Raw genomic sequence first — 10,319 nt, 5'->3', positions numbered from 1 at the left:
TGAGATACACTCCTATGCCTTCACCTATTCAGGGAGGATAGATTCTCATAAAAACTGTATGATGATAGTTATTGATTACAGCCAATAATATGTTATTTTTGTCTGCCCCCTCTTCCTTCCCTCTTGCATTATTTATGCTGCAATCCTTTTCGTTCTAGTGACAATCAACATCATTGCCTCTCTTCACAAACTACGCTSTGCTGTTTCTCAAGTCTACTGACTTTTGCAACCAAGTTTCCAGTTATTCTTTTGGGGTTCTAAATCATCCCAGTGGACGTGGAATTATCGTCTTTTCCTTCCTGTAGGCATTTCCCTGCAGTTATGGAAGTCTGTGGAAAACCACAGTACATTAATTCAGCGCTGTGGACTGAGACTGGGACATGTGCTGGTGTCRTGTCCCTGCTGCAAAGCCTCAGTATGGCAGAAAGAGCTGCTAATTGCACTGCCTGGAGTGGAAAGTTTGAGTAATCAAGGAAGGGGAAATGGTGAGTAGCATACGAACAGAGTTGTTCATCATTTCCATCTCAGCTCCTGCTATGAGAAAGGAGGAGAACTAAAACCTGCAGAAACCTAATTCTGATTGCAAGAATTTCATGCCAAATGCACATAATTTACTGCTGATGCACTTAAAGGACTGTGGTGGCTAGATAAGGTGAGTTAAGGCAGCCCTAACTTACTAGCACAATTTATTTAACTTAACATAGCTGATTTGAAATTTTGTGGATTAAGAGATTTTGAATTATTTTTTTATGGCCCTGAGTTTTTTCCCTCCTTTTTCCTTCTGCATATCCTCTTTCTTTCTCTCTCTTTCCTTTTCCTTGTCAGAGAAGCTGTCTGGCAACTTGGGATGATTTTCCTGTCTGCATTTTTTGGATTTGGCCCCTGTGTTTTAGAGAAGTGCCTGCCTGCAGCAGCCTAGACAGGTTACCAGGGCTGGAAGCATCTTTTCTAAAACATAGATGTAGATTTACTTCACCTTTRACCCTCTTCCACTGTGGGACTGAACAAATCTCTGAAGAAATCTCTGGGCAGGTTCAGTTCTCTGCTCTCCACGTTGCTCCCARTACCCTGCCCTAAATATTACTGCTTTTTGCAGGCAGATGTCACAGCCCAGAAAAACCCAGAAGAGGCTTTCATCGTCGAGTCCTCTCTCACACCTAGGAAGAGGGTAGGAGATGCTCATATCTGTCCACCCTTCTTGTTGTTTTCTGTTTCCTTTCCCTCCTGGCCCCACAGAAAGAGAAAATACTCCAATAAATATCTCTCAGTATCTTCTCCTCCTGGTTTTGGGCACAGAAAGGAGCAGGATCCACTCCTTTTTGTTATTTTCAAGGTTACTGAATCCCTTCCAGACCTGCTTGTGCTTCTGTGGTCTAGTTTGGGTGATGCACAAAGTTGCCCRTTCCTGCTTTATTTCCCAGAATAGCACAGGTGTTTGAGAGAAGYGGTGGCTGTGAGAAAATGACTTTCCTATGAACTGTGAGAAAGAAACAGCTGAGTTCATGATGGGTGGATCCTCCTTTCCCCGACTAGAGTCAGGATCAGCCTTCTTCCCCAGGGAGTGGTAATTTGTTTCAGTGAAATGCAGATTTCAAGGGACGCCCCGATTACAAGGGAGATCGTGTTTCAGGTAATATGGGCTTCTTCTCCTTTTATTCCCAKCTTCTACAGTCCTCTCTCCCCTCCAGTTTTCTTTTTCCACTTGTCCTCTGCCAGTCTCCTCTCCTGGGGTCTGTCCCTGCTCCTGTGGAGTTACATTTCAGTCCTTGCAGTGATTTGGATGATATTACATCAGGYCTCATGTCGTGTTCTGGGTGAGAAAGCAAGACAGTAAATCTCTGCTGTATTTAACAGCCCMATTATGATTTTGTGTAACCCACATCTCTTGGCGGTCTGTTTTTCCCGGAGAACTAGGGAGGGGCAGGGAAGGAAGAGGCAGAACTGCTGAACAAAACCCCACAGCAGCCTTTTTGGCGTCGTTTGTGAAGGAAAGGGGAGGSAACAAGAGAGAGATCCTAATCTTAATATGAATGAGGTGCTCCCATCCAGCAGTGGTGGGTGGGGACTGAAATGCTCGATAGCTGGGGAGATTAGGCAGATTGTTTGCAGCGAGATGGATAGATGGAAAAGAGCAGGAAAGRCTCAAGGAGAGGCTGAAGCAGAAGGGTGTGAGGTATGTAATGGAAAGAAAAGTTCAAGTGAGTTCCAGAGAAGCTGAAAATGGAAACAGGAGCTGGGATGAGGGGGAACAGACAGAGGATTCAGGGGAAAAAAAAACCGACATGGGAAGATGAAAGCCGTGGGAGTTAATTCAGCTCCTATTAAAGCTGACAGCATTACTCTTTACAGATAGTGGGCTTGACTCATGGGAAGATTTTGAAATAGGACAGAAGGAGGAAAGGAGGACTGGCAGACAAAAGACAGACAAAAGACGGAGCAAGGAGAAAGAAAACMCTAAAATGGAAATAGAAAGGAGTTGAAAATGAACACAGGGAAACATGYTTTGTACATTGGAAGTGTGCTGGCAAAGGGAAGGGAGATTGAAACCAGAGCAAAGAAAAATGGATAAGATCATCTTGTGATTGCAGATTTACATTCGAGGGGATGTGAGGGTCCTGCCTGTGGAGCTCAGGCCCTGAGAAAAAACCGGTGTCAGATGTGAAGATGTGCAGGGCAGAATGTAACTGCAAACCATAAAATGTATTACCTTATCCTTTCCTCTTAATCTGTGTACCCCAGGAGTGGAGTGGGCTGGTAGACCATGCTCAGGGCTGGGTAGGGAAGGTGGGAAGAAGCAAATAAAAGCAAATAAAAGCAAATAAAAGAGCTGATGACCGGATGATTTGCAGATCTGTCTCCTGTGTGGGTTGTCTCTGACATCTGAGGGAATGAAAGCTTCAGCTGAAGCTCTTCTTGAAGCTGGGGCACTGTGAGCTCTGTGTCCATGTTTTCCCTGGCACAGGGGTTCCCTGCCAGCCAAGCATGACCTCATGCTTCACTCTTCTCCCTGGGGAAAGCGTGAATACCCAGCTGCCTGTTCCCACAAAACCTGCAGAATTTGGCTATCTCTGGCTGTGTCTGGACTGCAAAACCCCCAAACCTCTGCATTTCTGGGTCCCACAGAWTCACTCTCACCCTGTACAAGAGTAAAACACAGCCAAGTGTCAGTGCCCCATTCCCTCCAGCTCCAAGCTCTGGTTTCCAGGAGAGGGAAGTGTTCACGTGGGGAATGTGACACTCCACCAGGTCCCCTGGCATGTGCCACCTCCAAGGTCTCTCAGCCCAGCAGGTAAAAGCAGCTGGAAATGCCAACTCCTCTGTCAGAGTTGGGTGAGCTGGGCTGGTTGATTCAAAGTTTGGTGAGGAAGATCCTGGCATTTGTAAATGCACAGTTAAATCATGTGGGCTCTTTTTTCTTTTTCCTGGAAACCAGGCTTAAAGCAAGGCTCTTGATCAGGGATCCTTCCCAGAGAGAAAAATCAGCAACTGGCTGATTGGGCTGTCTGTAAATGGTCCCAAACCTCAGAAGGGCTCATTGTACACAAGGGTTGACTCTGAAKGCCTTTGGGGTAAGCATCAAGGGAYCTGCCTGCTGCAGGGTTGGGATGATCCTCAACTGAGTGTGTTTGAACGAGGGAAAACTTGCTCCAAAGTGTGAGCAAGACCCGTGCCTGGGGCAGCCCACTGGGCTTGCTCTGGTGCTTAAGAGTTGGACTCTTGTGTGTTCCTTGCAACTCAGAATATTCTGTGATTCTGTGATTCTGTGATTCTGTGATTGATTCTGTGATTGTTCACTGCCCCAGTCCCAGATCACCACCCCAGAGCGTGAACTGACTCCCACTCACTGCCCTGCACTCACACACAGAGTCCCACAGGGAAAACTCCTGCTCAGACCCCACAGCAGGGCTGTCAGTGCCTCAAATATCACCTCACCCCACAGACCCCAGAGCAGCTGCTGCCCTGTGGAAGGAAACATTCTGTAATCGAGGGGACATTTGTGCTGACACAAGGTGCTTTTCCATGTGCTCTGTCTACTTGCCTAGGAATTTCTGTGACATGAGCAGGGGCTGGTGGGATTATTTTATTTTTCTCCTTAGCGTGATAGCAGGAATCGATGGGAGTGGTGTACAGATCTCCTTTGCCTGAGCTCCTGGTGCTCAGGCTGAAGCTTAAAGGACATCTCCAGCAGGAGAAGTGTCTTAAACAAGCAGGTTCCCAAGCTTTAAGAAGCCTCACAGGTTTATGGCAATGCATTTTGAAGAAAGAAATACAAGCAGAACAAATAAATTYGATTCCATGTGTTTGTTATAAACTGGGTATGGTGCTGAGAGTGTTCAGTGCACACAATTCATGGTTACAAACTTCCCAAGGCAAATTCCTAAACCTTCTTTTCTTGTASTGTTCCTTCCCACCCCATCAGACAAAACCCCTGAGAGTGGCAGAAAAGTGCAACCCCAACTCTTCAGGGATTGATCCCAGCCCTAGAGAGCCATAAGGTAAGATATGGGAAATATCAGGTATTTTTAAAGTTGAGAATTAAAGATGTGTGGGGTTTTGGCCACAGCCATCTACAGTTTAAGGTCCCTCAATTTTTCTTTTCCTGGGCCAGGGCAGCTGTATATGCAACACAAATTCCCTAAGGCTGGAGGGATTTTTTTTTTTTTTGTTTCATTTTCAGTCCTGGTGCATTTTGTTGGTTGTTCTTCAGTCTGTTTATCGATTCTCAGCTTTTTTCATGACTCTAAGTGCCTCTTGCTTTRTACTCCTCCCTTTCCTCCCTCCCCCTAAAACAGCCTGCATTCACTTCCACTGAATCCCAATTTATTTACTGCCTTTTTAGAAGCATGGGTTTGTTGGTTGGTTTTTTTTCCTAAGTCTTGCTGAAAGAGAGCTGTCGATTAAGGTTCTTTTCCCACTGCAGAGAAGGCTTTGCCCTGTTTTCTCGTGGTGTTTGTGGCAGATGTGAAACTGTTGAAGACAAAATGTGCTTTTGAATCGTTCAGGCTGAAGCAAASGAGAGCTGTGTGCAGGCAGATGCAGAAAGGGTCCCAGGGTACTTTTCAGCTCTGGGACAGGACATACCTCTTTAGCAAATCGTTGCTAGCATCTGTTTTTGCGTGGGGCAGTTCTCTATCCCCCCACAATCCCCTGTGAGTGCCAGGACTGGCTGTGCTGTTTGRCTGCTGATCTGTCACTTCCCAGCAGTTGAATAAGTGCTACAAAGCAGCTATTCCAGAAGCGASATTGCCGCCAGATGAATGGATTTATTTAGGCTTTCTACATTATTTTCAAAAAAGTCCTGGACTAATGCATGAAATTTGCTCTGTGTTGATGCTCATGATAAGGAGYAAGAGAAACCTTTGCCAATGTTTTACTCTCTTATCAGAAAAAAATCAATAAAAGTGCTTCCTGGTAAATAGCATGTTTGACATGTGGCCTGTCTGTCGGGGCATTGGAAAAGCTGACAAACACCCAGGATCCATACCCTGTGCTTCCCTGGAAAACAAACAGCTTGGGGGAGAGAAGGGGCTGTGCAGCTCTGCAGTGCGCTCTGCCAGTCTGGATACACCAACCCCTGCACCCCCTCTATTCCCACTCTTCAGATCAGCCCCAGCCATACTCAGCGTCTGCTCACTCATAAAGGGCTTTTCTCAGGGCTAGTGCAGGCTCTTAGTGAAGCACTAATAAATTCTCATTTTTTCATGACCTGAAATGTGCTTGCAAGCCCAGGTAACAATGCTCAGCCTCCTTCAGCCCCCTCCTCATTTCCTCCAGAGTTCTGTGCTTCTTGCCCTGCAGTCATAGCAGCCTGAAGGCACAGCTCTGATGGGAGGCTCCTACACTCTCCTCACTCTTGCTAAATGCAGGTCCAGGTACATTCAACAATACTTTACTCCTCTCCTCTGCAAWGTCTCTGCTTCTTCTCTGCCGTTTTTGATTAAGGTGTGCTGAAAAAAAATAAGAGTGATTGGATTGCTCTCCCCTGATTATCCTCCTGCTAACATAATTCATTGTCATTTAGAGCATAATTTGCTGCTTGGGACGTGATTAGCTTGGATTAAGACACCATTAAATAAACAAGGCTGGGTAAGAGTAAGATGGCTGCAGAAAAAGACAGAGTCGTTGTGCATCAGCTCACATCTTGTAATTAGTCGTGATTTAAAAAGAAACACCTGAATGTTTCTTAAGGGCTGAGGGAAGTCCCGAAGCAATCTATCCAGTCTGAATGTGATCAGTGATGTTAAAAACAGTGAGTGTAGAATGATGGACTGAGGAGTGCCTGTACACCTCCCACACAATCTCCTCGATCTCTTCCTCATCCTCCATCCAGTGCAGCCCTCACTGGATGTGAACACCCAAATGCTCAGYTGAAGCCGTGGTTCTCAGTCCTTGTACTACATGCCCCATAAAATGTGAAGCTTTAGGGAATTTCARGTATGATCCTTTTTGGAGCCCTTCTCCAGAGTATGTGGAGGTCAAAGGGGAAATTTGTTGAACCTTCAACAATGCTACAAAGTCAAGAAAGGCATCGCTTCCAACCACGAGTCAAAGGATGAGTTCTGCTTCAAGAGCTTCACKTATTCACATTTCTATTGTATCCAGGCAGAATATTAAAATTCACATTTTTCCAGTGGCTGCAGAAATATCTTAGAACAGCCAGGCAAAGTTACCATGGCTGTGAGCAGCAACAAAGTGCTGTTAACTAAATGTAGGAGCAGACCTCTGTGCTGCACATCAAATGGGAGTTATAGCACTTTCTATATGTCCTTAGTGAGACCTCAGGACAGATTTAGCTGGGAAGCTGAATGCATTACTGTAAAAACTAGTCTTTTAATTATTCTCATCCCGATCCTCTCTCAGCCTAACTCWGCCTCCCTTACAATAAAAAGTAGTTTTGAATTGTTCAGAACAGGTGCTTCCAAGTAAAATTGTCTATGTAAAGAGTAATGCTCCCAAGCATTTATTCTGCAAGTTACCTGACCTGCTACMTTTTGTTTGCATTAATTTGGCTGTTACATTTGATCCACAACTTCACTGAGATCCCTTAAAATCACAACTTGGCCCAAAACTCAGGAGCTGTGTAAGAAAGTGTTTAAAAGCTACAGGTTTTGACAGTGGTCCCCAAATTGTGACAGCTAATCTTTCTTCATCATGTGTGGAAACTCAGAAACTTAAATATAGAATCGGCTGATTTATCARCTTGGTACAGTCAACAATGTGGATYAGCCCTTTTTGCTTTTGTGAGAAACAAAACAAATGGAAGAACTTTGTACTCTGATTTATCTAAGCGTGTCTGAGCTAGAATGAAATTTGCTCAGTATATATTTTCCCAGTTCAAAAAGTTACGCTTTTAAAAAGTGCAGATGAACTGGGCAGTCTCATTTGTTGACCCACCTGGAAGAGATGACCAGCCCAGCTCTGTTGACTTTCCTGGAATAGCTGGAGCAGGCTGCCAGGGGGACAGTGACCTGCGGGCCAAGGCTTTTGGTGGAATATCATCCTCCTGTGTTGACTCTTGTGTGACATTAGAGGTGAGACTGACATTCATTTACATTCTTCTGTTTAGTAAGCAGAGGGTTCTTGTGCTGCCTTGGCCCTTTGCAGACCAGCCATGGGTGATTTGGGTACGTGCAAGGAAGTGAGAAGCATGACTGCTGTTTCTTGGAGGGACAAGGGCTGGAATGCTTATTAGGAAATACTTTTTAAAAGTGTGTCTGGATCCCTCAAAACCTGATGTGAACAGGTGGAATTCCTCCCATTGATATGACTGAATCTACTTCTAACAACAGCCTWGGGAATTAAATCTTTAAGGGGAAAAAAAATTATAATGAAAACCTTGAGAGGAATCTGTGCATGTGGTGGACATTTAGCATGACCCTTCACATGCTTGCATTGCACAGGAGCCTTGTCAAGGAACCCTAACAACCACAAATTGTAGCATTTTGGAGTACAAAATCTACCCAAAAAAGGTTCTGCTTAACTTCAGCCTCGAGTTTTGTTTCCCAAACGTGCCCAAACCAGGCCAGCTGAATTTAATGATAGAATAAGTTGTTATGACTTCACCGCTCTTTCTCTAAACCAGATCCAGCTATGCTTTGGAAATGTGAGCTGTGCTGGCCTTTGCTTTATAAACAGGAGCATTCAGTTGGATTCTAGCTGTAACAACTCGACTTTTGGGGGAGGTGAGCCAGAAATCATCCACCCCGATGAAAGGACCAGTAGGATTTGYATCATCTGAACAATGGGAAGGGAGCACATCTCTGAATGTTGTGAGAGGGTGCAGGTCCACAGCAGTCCCTCCAGTGGCCTTGGCTACTTTGCAAGGCAATCTGCAGCAGGGAGGGATGTGCCAGYCTGCTCCAGGACTGAGTGTGGCAAACAGAGAGCAGACCTGACCCAGCTTTGGGTACAGCCACAGGGCAGCAGGATGGAGCTCTGCCTGCACTCCAGACTSCTCAAGGTCCCTCTCAGCTGGACTTAAGCTGGGTTTGAGGTGCACCAGAGCTGGCTGTGTCCTCCCTGTGCCAGCAGCTCAGCTGTCCCTGGCAATGCTGCTCTCTGCAGTGCGGACACACTCTGAGCCCTGCRCTGACATTTTTGCACCACCGCTTCTCCCAGAACAGAACTGTGCCTGACCACTCCCTGATGCTCCATTTGGAGCTGTCTGCCCCTGTTTGTGGCAGTGGATCCCTCTGGCAGTGGGTAATTGCCGTGCTGCAAATGAGAGAGGGAGGATGGATGAGCTCAAAGGCAGGCAGGCTTGCTGCTCAGTTTGTTTCATACCTGCTAATGCCTTTCATCAACAGCAACAGCAAAAGCCCTGTGGATTGTGGGTTTGGGCAAAAGTCCATAATTTCTGTATATCCCAGCACAGACTGCGAGGAGCTGGTACTTTCTCAATATAAAGTTTGTTGCAGCACTGGAAGTTGATTTAATTTTCTTCCAGGGTTGCTCCTGAGAAGAGAGTGACTGTAGAGAGGAAAGCCAGAAAGCTTTGCTGAGACTCTGCTTTTCACTCTTATTCCCAGGTCAGGAAGTCTCAGGTTTTTAGTGAGGTTTTCACCACCTTTTTCATCAAAGAGGTGGTGAAATGTTTTACAGCAGCGTTTACCCAGCCCAGAATGGAAACCCTGATTCACTCTGGACCTCTGTAGCTGCAGAAACCAGAATTTCAGATCCCCCCGCCCCAGGAATTTCAGGAGTGTAACATCTGGATCTGAAATGAACCATCACAGTGTTGGCTGCTCTCACATTCAAAATCCTGTTACCTGATCTCAACCCAGCGTAGCTGTCAGTGTGCAGAGGCAGCAGCCAGAGAGCTGGGAAGTGATGAACCTAAAATAGCTGAGCCACTGAAGGGAGRGAGCTGGAGATGAACAGGGGTGGCTTTTTGAACCACTGCCCAGCCCCTAAGGCACCAGACTGCTGTTTCCAGGCCTCTTCAGGACAAAGTCAACAAGAAAATGAACATTTTTGCCACCAGGAGAAGAGGCTCATYCCTTTGTCATGCCCTTGAAACCACCTGAGATCCATCAGGCAGCCAAGGGGAGAGGAGCAGACTTCAGTGATGCCTTGTAATTTGGTTTGRTGCAAAGTCCTGCAGGGAAACTCAACAGCCCAGCGAAAGGCTCAGCTGCAGAGCCTCACCCAGCCTCAGCATCTCACACACACCTTGGGGGGTTGTTATTATGCCTCAGATTATGGGGAATGCTCCCCCCAATGTCCTTACTCCCAGAATTAAACCCTACACTCATCACCCCTCTATGCCCCCACGGTGAATAAGCACAAGTTGTTTCTGTAATTTTTGAATTAAACTGATTTCCTGGTCCGTGCTGCATCACAGCTCAGTGCTCTCCGGGATATCTGGGTGGCACAGTGCATATTTTGGGATCAGTTTTGCATCTGTCAAAGGCAGATCCCTTTCCTCAATGGAACTTTTTGAGCTATTCCCCCCAGTGACATCATTCCTTCTCCACTCCCACAGCCACAAAGGCGCATATTGATGGGCATGACATTTTCCATTAATGCTTTCATTGTTTCCAGAGGTTTATTTGGCTTGTTGTTGGAAGCCAGGAAAACAAGACAAGAGGCAAAGTGTGTTAAGAAGGAGACTTGGCCAGCGTGCAAGTATGTGGTGAGAGAGAATCTCTGGGGCAATTTTTAGGGAATTTGCTTTCCACAGGATTCTCACAGTGACGGATGACAGCGTCATCCAAGCCCCTGGAACTGCCACCTCCCTCCTGCAGTTTGCTGCAGTCCAGTGCTTGGGTTTGGTGCACTGTGCATGGGGTTTTTGGTGCATTTCTGTGCATGTCTCT

General features: G+C 46.1%; 1 long non-coding RNA gene across 5 annotated transcripts in view; it reads left to right on the top strand.

The window, feature by feature from the left end:
- The first annotated feature begins 491 nt into the window (after positions 1 to 491).
- Positions 492 to 10,319, top strand: part of LOC130580619 (uncharacterized) — a 14,976-nt gene continuing 5,148 nt past the window's right edge. Inside the window, exons 1-3 of one of the 5 annotated variants that reach the window (XR_008966128.1) lie at positions 492 to 652; positions 1,097 to 1,168; positions 10,045 to 10,128. This is a non-coding gene — a long non-coding RNA (uncharacterized LOC130580619). Of the gene's footprint in view, positions 653 to 1,096; positions 1,169 to 1,421; positions 3,764 to 10,044; positions 10,296 to 10,319 lie in introns of those variants that run through there. The other 4 variants (XR_008966131.1, XR_008966129.1, XR_008966130.1 and 1 more) reach the window with 4 other exon arrangements.

The sequence above is a fragment of the Malurus melanocephalus genome, unplaced genomic scaffold (genome assembly GCF_030028575.1).
Source record: "Malurus melanocephalus ecotype Western Australia unplaced genomic scaffold, MMel_1.1 scaffold_349, whole genome shotgun sequence".
NCBI lineage: Eukaryota > Metazoa > Chordata > Aves > Passeriformes > Maluridae > Malurus > Malurus melanocephalus.
This window is presented reverse-complemented; position numbering and strand designations above follow the sequence as displayed.